Consider the following 8,195-nt stretch of genomic DNA (forward strand, 5'->3'; position numbering starts at 1 on the left):
TCCTAGGAGTAGTTTCAAATAGTCGCTGTTGTAAACCTTTTTAAGGCTGAGTCATTTCATTGTAAGTTCCTATTTACGTAATGAAACTCAATTTCTGAATTGTTCTGTACTTGTTATTTCTTATAAATTTCTTCTAAAACAAGCCACTAGTAAAAGTCATCTTCATTGAGGCTGAAAGAACTTCAACACAATCGTCTGATAATTAGTTAACAATTAAAATTCTGTAAGGATTGATTGGCACGCTTAAATTTACACGATTAACCTTCGAAAGCCAAAAAAGCCAACATATATTTTTGGCGCGCCCAGTGGGATTGTTAAAAATGGCTAGACATAGAGCAAGAGGAGAAAATGAATGCCTGGAAGGGGTGTGGAATGAGAAGTAGAAATACCTAACCTAGAGGATAATGTGATGGATGTACCTATCCTATCAGATCCTCCGCAAATAGTTTAACAAACCAACACTTCAGAATATACAACACATGTCCAACACATTAGACAAGGCCATGAAACTGGACCTTCAACTGTCCATTCTACCTAACCAATAAATCCATGGGGAGGTTTAGTAGATTCTATGTATAGCGGTCCCGATATTTCCTGTTGTTGTTTAACTATAATCCGGACTCGGTTCCGTAGATTCGTTGTTATCTTATCCTCATTTCTATCCCTTACTCTTTTAATTAGAATTTTGGGTTGTGTTGGGCAGGTTGGGAATAAGTGGGTCGTGTTTTAAAACTTAGAAATTTTGCCCAGGTTTTGGTCTCTCCGCTCGAGCGGCGATTTGACGCTCGAGCGGGATTTTGTTGTTGCCTCTCCGCTCGAGCGGCAGTTTGGACGCTCGAGCGTGAATTTCCTTCTCTCAGCATTTTGGTCGTCTGCAGAAAATTCTGGGAGAGTGCACCCGGCGCTCGAGCGGATCTTTGGACGCTCGAGCGTGAACCTGTGTCTGTACGCTCGAGCGGGGTGTTGTACGCTCGAGCGGACCTGCTTTTATATCAGTTCGTGAAACCACCTTTTTGGTCACTTTTTGATTTCCTTTCTCTCTCTTACTTTTTCAAAACCTCCATTGGAGAGCACCTCACTCTAAAACCGAACTTCTCTCTTAGGATTGATCTACCTAGAGTGTTTTCCTCACCTTGGGCCTTTGTAAGAAGTGTGTTGATCGTCGAGGGCTTTGTTGAGATCTGAGAAATTTGGGATTTGGAGCACTTCTGAGTTTTACTCATCTTCTCCCTTGGAGCTCTGAATTTGAGGTAGGGATATCCTACTCCTCTCTATGGATTTTGTCTTTAAATTTTGGTAATTTGAGAGGTTGGGGTTGGTTTGGTAATTTTGTGAAAGTTTGGGCCTTTTGTGTTATTTTACAAAAGTTGGGGTTTTATTTGTAATAAACCTAGATGCATGTTTGGTATAGAGAAATGGAATAAATGTTGAATCATTGATGAAAATGGGACCTAAGGGTGGTAATGGTAATTATGGAAAATGACCTAATTACATTGTTTAATTAATTGAGATAATTAATTGTGGGAAATGAGGAAATGAAATGGAGTTGTTGAGATTGGGAGTGCATGGGGGTTAAAGGGTGTAGTTGAATTATTTATCACTCACCGAATTGAAATGTCGATTGAATATCCATTGTGCATTTATTTCCTGCTTAGAAATAATTGCTTTGGGCTACCGGTGGAGGGTAGTGTTGATTGTTGTAGGCAATGCTTGATGATTAGGCAAACTAAAACTAATCAATTGGATGTGTCATAGAGCATGTCGGTTGATAGAATACATTAATTTTATGTATTGATTGATTGCATATGTGATTCTGTGTTTATATGCATTACTTGTGTATGGGAGGAGATAGGGGATGTACTCCACGGTTTAGGGGAAGATGGGGGATGTACCTCTAAACCGGTTAATGGTTTAGGGGAAGATGGGGGATGTACCTCTAAACCAGTTGTTGGAATGTTGATATAGCTCATATGCTTATCGGTTGAAGTGTTGATACAGCTCATATGCTTATCTGTTGTAGTAGTGATATAGCTCATATGCTTATCTATTGAAAAGTTTGTTTGATTTGATATAGCACTAAAATGTATATCATCATTGTTTGCGAAGTATGGGAGTAGTTTATGTGTTATTGATACAACACCATAATGTGTATCCACCTTGGATTTCGAAAGTGTTCTAGTGATGAACTATAATCTCATCAAACGTTCTGGCCAGAGTACTGAGCCTTGTTTTCAAACTCAAAGTTGAACAAAAATGAAAAGTGAATTGTAACATAGACTTGGCTGTCATGGTAACGTAGGGAGATGTAAATGGAAGTGTCAGTGTTGACCATCTATCAGTTGCTAATCTTTTAGTCATTGTTCATGGTTGGTTTAGTGTATTTCTACTGGGCTGTGGCTCACCCTATATGGGAATATCATTTTCAGGTACAGGTAGCATGCCACCTCCAAGGACGTAGCTTGGGAGGCCAGAGGCGGACTTTTTGTTGTTTTACTTTTGATGTATTACATGTAAATTCAAGCCAAGGGCTTAACGTGTTTGAGTTAGTACTCTTTTGTTGTAACCAAGTGTTAACTTGGAAAGCTGTAAGCCCATAGGGCATTTGCTTTTGTTGTTAACATGTAATACTTTTTGTAATGAAACTCTGATAAATGAAAGAATGTGAAGCTTTTGAATATCAATGCATGTCTTATTTAATGGGTTTAAAGTTATTATTTTGAGGGCGTTACAACTTGGTATCAGAGCGTACCTGGTTCGAATACTTTGGGTACGTGGGAAGTGATTAGTATCACAATGGGTTTCTCTCGCTTGTTAGAGACTTAGACGTAATGTTACGTACTTTTGTGATAACATGTTTATGTGACTATTTGGGTATGGAATGTAGTTTCTTGGATGTTGATTGGATCCTTGGGTTTCTGGGAGTCCAGTTGGAAAGGCACTTGATCAATGCTGTTTCTGATCGGAACTCTAGTAACGCCTCGGGACTATCATTATCTGGAAATGAAATTCGTAAGTGCTTACATGTTTATGTGCTTATGTGGAGTGAATTACAGTTGTCCATGTGTTAGGATGTAAGTGTTTAGCTTCGGCACATGTATGAGTGTGCTAACGTGTCTCCGTTACTTTTACTAGGATGCCTAGGCGAGGAAGTTGCGATTTCCCTCCTTCCGCTCGGGAAGAGCTGCGGAAACAATTTGTGGAATTACGCCAAGGTACTACACCTTTGGTGCGGTTTGAAAGATGGTTTGCTAATCTGTCGAGGTTTGCTCCAGAATTGGTGGAGACAGAGGACTTACGTTGTTTTGAGTTTGAGAGTAAGCTGCGTGACGACATCCGTGTAAGGATAGCGGGGTCTTGGCATAAAAGATATAGGGCGCTTGTTGAGGCGGCCGCCCATGTAGAGGCTGCAGTGCTAGCAATGGGGCAGAGTGGGGAGGAAGCCATCTCGGCGACTCCTGTGACTCAGGGTGTTGGTAGGCCTTTTAAGAGGTAGAGGGTTTTAAACTCGCAACAGGGAGGACGGGCTAGAACTGCCCTTCCAGTGTCAGATTTGGGTTCGGGGGAAAGTAAGCAGAGGGGCATCATTTGTTTCAGATGCGGTCTGCTGGGCCACAGGGTTTCGGTTTGCCCACAGAAGAAAGGGGTGGGGTTAGCAGTTCAACCAGTAGTTGTACCACCAGGATCATCCAACCAGTCGGGTTTTGGACCGATTAAATGCTCAGTGGGGAGGCAGTTGTTGGGGTCTTCATCAGCCCAGATTCTGAACCAATCTCGTGCTCAGGCACCGCCTACCTGTTGGGTGTGTAATCAGCCGGGTCATATTCGACGTTCTTGTACTCATCCGGGAGCTTCTTTAGGGGTTTTGCAACCTAACCAGGCTCAGTTTCTTTCGACTGGGCAGGAACAGTATCGTTTTGGGGGACTAGCAGGCCAGATTGCGAGGGCCTCAGTAGAGTCGAGTTCCCAAGCCCCAGCTAGGGAAGTTTGTAGTTGTTCTAGGTGTGGGCAGAGGGGGCATACCAGTGGTTCTTGTCCGTGCCTTGTAAGCTCGTAGGTTGCCTTATGTTCGGGGATGACCAACTTCGGCGGTCCAACAAGGGACGGTAGTAGTAGTAATACTGATGGGATGGTTTTGTTTTGACTAATCCGTTTTGTAATCAGTGGATTATTGTTTTGTGATCATTGGGATCCGTTGTGTAACCAATGTGTTTTGGGAAGGTTGAAACATCTAAACTGTTTGTTTATCTATATATATATACATATATGCTTTGTTTGTTAATTTCCCTAGAGTGGGTGAATTGGAGCATGTCGTAGCTCTAAAATTTTATTAATGTATAAAGTTCCTATATAAAAATTTTTTTTTTATGCTTGTGACTTGATTTGGGGAGGATGAGGGCTAGAGAGCCATGTTTTCAAAATTTGGAAGAACCACCGAGGGGTACGTGTCCTAGCCAAGGTAATATTGGAGCGAGAACTGTTTTACTTGCCGAGTGTGTGGAATTACATGAGTACTACCCATTTAAAGTTGTGCGTGGTATAGCTTTTGATCTACTGTCGGGTGAACTTGAGAGGATGTGAAGTGTACGATTAATACTAGATGTAACACGTATTTAATATGGTGTCCTACGGGGGCATGGCACATAATTTTGTCAAGGTTGGACTCGTACCTTCGTGGTAAGTAACGTTGTCAAGATTGCAGGTGTACTGATTGGCCGTTTCAAGTGAAGGGATGTCAGTCCCTATATAAGGTTGTGATTGTTGTATCGGGAGCGATGTGTTGTGAGTAGCTGGTACTATACCTCGGGCTGTAGTATAATGGATGTCTCCCTAAGTTTTCAAATTTCTTTATTTGGATTGAATGTGATAAGTTCGTACCTTAGCACTGGTCAAGTCAGAGGATATTATCAGAAGCGTTAATTGGGTATATAGCCCATGGTTAGAGTGTGACCCGTGGGTGGAGTCACAGTGGTATGGTGTTTGCGGATGAAGATGTGGGTTAATGACGAGGGAGGCGAGGACTTTTACCCCTCTGGAAAGTTAGATGAGTGAATCTTTGGAAGCCCTATCGGCGACTTGTGACGGTGTCGGGGTTTGGTTCATGATGGTTGCCTAGCAGTAGTGTGGACTAGTGGTTTAGCACGGAGGCCGGGCCTCTTGATGGTACTCTCGAGATGAGTGACAAGTAAGATATAGAGTAACGAGTGGACCCTATGAGTTATTGGAGGATTCGGTGTAGGAGTAAGAGGGCTTGCAAAATAAGGAGGTTTTGCCTAGTACGGTTGAATGTGTTAGATGGGATGGTTTCGAGAGTTGCGCGGTGTTGGCAGGACTATATGAGAATGTTCGAGGGAACGTGAGATTTGTATCTCGAGTTAGTGGGAATGGTACCTGTATGCTGGTTCGTGTGTTGGGCCTTGCTAGATAGTGAGTCCGTGGTGACCCCCCTTGGTTGTATAGGGGTAGTGTTCATATTGTGATTGGTTATCCATTGTTGGGTGTGGGTTATGAGTGGATGCTGCCAACATTCTTTGAAGGAAGAGCAATTCGTGTTCTAAAGTAATGAGTATAGCGTGGGTCAAAGTAGTCCTTCGTATTCGGGATGTTGTGATTGAGGTTGACCATGTCGGTCTTCGGTCAAGGAAGTGAGCAGGCTTGCTAGATAACCATGGCGGGGGATGGTGATTCCCTTAGACGCGATGTTGAGGCGGTTAAATTTTAGGAAATCCAGTGAGATTCCAAAATTTGTGGTTCGTGTAGAGAACTCCGTGGTTGGGGTTAGTGGTCTGAGTAGCACATCAGTGTGTGGATTACTGAGTGTAGAGTTTATTGAGTTGACTAGTCAGCTTGTCGGTATCGGGTGTTGGGGTGGCATTGGTCACCTTGAGTTTAGTCTCGTTCGTTGTAGACTACGTATGTTGATTAAGGAAAACTGAAATTAATCGAACATGTTTTGTCGTTGAGTCTGACGGTTGGAATAATACATCTAATATATGTATTGATTGATCATTGTGAATGATTGGCTTTTTATACATTATGAATGTATGGTGTTTAGTTTGATGTTGATACAGCACTATAATGTGTATCATTTGTGTATTTCTGAGCCGTGTTTATGATTATAAAGTGGTTAAGTAAAGGGAGGCGGGATAAAATTGCAAAACCATGAATTTCTTATACCTTATGTGTTGATAGTACTGTTGTTATTTCTATTAACTATCATTATAGAAATGTTATGTTCTGTGTCGGTTGTGGCATCACTGTATGAGTGATGGTTGTGGATAGTGCTGTTTTGGAAAGAAATGGAAAACAAAATTTTTCCAGTGTTTGGACCATATAAATGCGTTGTTGAAAAGTTGATTTAATTCAAGAATTTTAAAGAATTCCAGATTAATCTTTTGGCAAATAAACTGTGGATGACTCTGCGTTTTGGGTAACACCGTATTTGTGAAAAATGTTTGCAAAGCTTTTGAGTTTTCGTACGGAACATGCAAGATTTATTCCGGAACGTTAACGTTGAAAAATTAAACATCTTTGGGAAATGCCTCTTGAACAAGAAAATGTTTTCTTATTATCTACTCTAAAGATTTGCTTTGGTCGTGTTGTTGAGTAGTGACTTAGCTTGGAATGCTAGTCGGTTGTTGGTGAATTGTTTCGGGGGAGGTTTGGATTGTTGAGGCTTGCGTACCTAAGGTGTGGTTGTTTAGAATGTGTTTCCTTGGTTAGTATCTTCCTTGCTAAGAGTAAGTCGGAGGTTTGTTGTGAAAGTAATTTCTTTCCTTGGGGCTCGATTGTTGAATGCTCTGTTATCAGTTGGCCTTGTGTTTTGGCGTACCCTTAATTTCGGGGACGAAATTCTTTAAGGGGGGGAGGTTATAGCGGTCCCGATATTTCCTGTTGTTGTTTAACTATAATCCGGACTCGGTTCCGTAGATTCGTTGTTATCTTATCCTCATTTCTATCCCTTACTCTTTTAATTAGAATTTTGGGTTGTGTTGGGCAGGTTGGGAATAAGTGGGTCGTGTTTTAAAACTTAGAAATTTTGCCCAGGTTTTGGTCTCTCCGCTCGAGCGGCGATTTGACGCTCGAGCGGGATTTTGTTGTTGCCTCTCCGCTCGAGCGGCAGTTTGGACGCTCGAGCGTGAATTTCCTTCTCTCAGCATTTTGGTCGTCTGCAGAAAATTCTGGGAGAGTGCACCCGGCGCTCGAGCGGATCTTTGGACGCTCGAGCGTGAACCTGTGTCTGTACGCTCGAGCGGGGTGTTGTACGCTCGAGCGGACCTGCTTTTATATCAGTTCGTGAAACCACCTTTTTGATCACTTTTTGATTTCCTTTCTCTCTCTTACTTTTTCAAAACCTCCATTGGAGAGCACCTCACTCTAAAACCGAACTTCTCTCTTAGGATTGATCTACCTAGAGTGTTTTCCTCACCTTGGGCCTTTGTAAGAAGTGTGTTGATCGTCGAGGGCTTTGTTGAGATCTGAGAAATTTGGGATTTGGAGCACTTCTGAGTTTTACTCATCTTCTCCCTTGGAGCTCTGAATTTGAGGTAGGGATATCCTACTCCTCTCTATGGATTTTGTCTTTAAATTTTGGTAATTTGAGAGGTTGGGGTTGGTTTGGTAATTTTGTGAAAGTTTGGGCCTTTTGTGTTATTTTACAAAAGTTGGGGTTTTATTTGTAATAAACCTAGATGCATGTTTGGTATAGAGAAATGGAATAAATGTTGAATCATTGATGAAAATGGGACCTAAGGGTGGTAATGGTAATTATGGAAAATGACCTAATTACATTGTTTAATTAATTGAGATAATTAATTGTGGGAAATGAGGAAATGAAATGGAATTGTTGAGATTGGGAGTGCATGGGGTTAAAGGGTGTAGTTGAATTATTTATCACTCACCGAATTGAAATGTCGATTGAATATCCATTGTGCATTTATTTCCTGCTTAGAAATAATTGCTTTGGGCTACCGGTGGAGGGTAGTGTTGATTGTTGTAGACAATGCTTGATGATTAGGCAAACTAAAACTAATCAATTGGATGTGTCATAGAGCATGTCGGTTGATAGAATACATTAATTTTATGTATTGATTGATTGCATATGTGATTCTGTGTTTATATGCATTACTTGTGTATGGGAGGAGATAGGGGATGTACTCCACGGTTTAGGGGAAGATGGGGGATGTACCTCTAAACCG

The sequence above is a fragment of the Camellia sinensis genome, chromosome 12 (genome assembly GCF_055761805.1).
Source record: "Camellia sinensis isolate YWXY chromosome 12, ASM5576180v1, whole genome shotgun sequence".
NCBI lineage: Eukaryota > Viridiplantae > Streptophyta > Magnoliopsida > Ericales > Theaceae > Camellia > Camellia sinensis.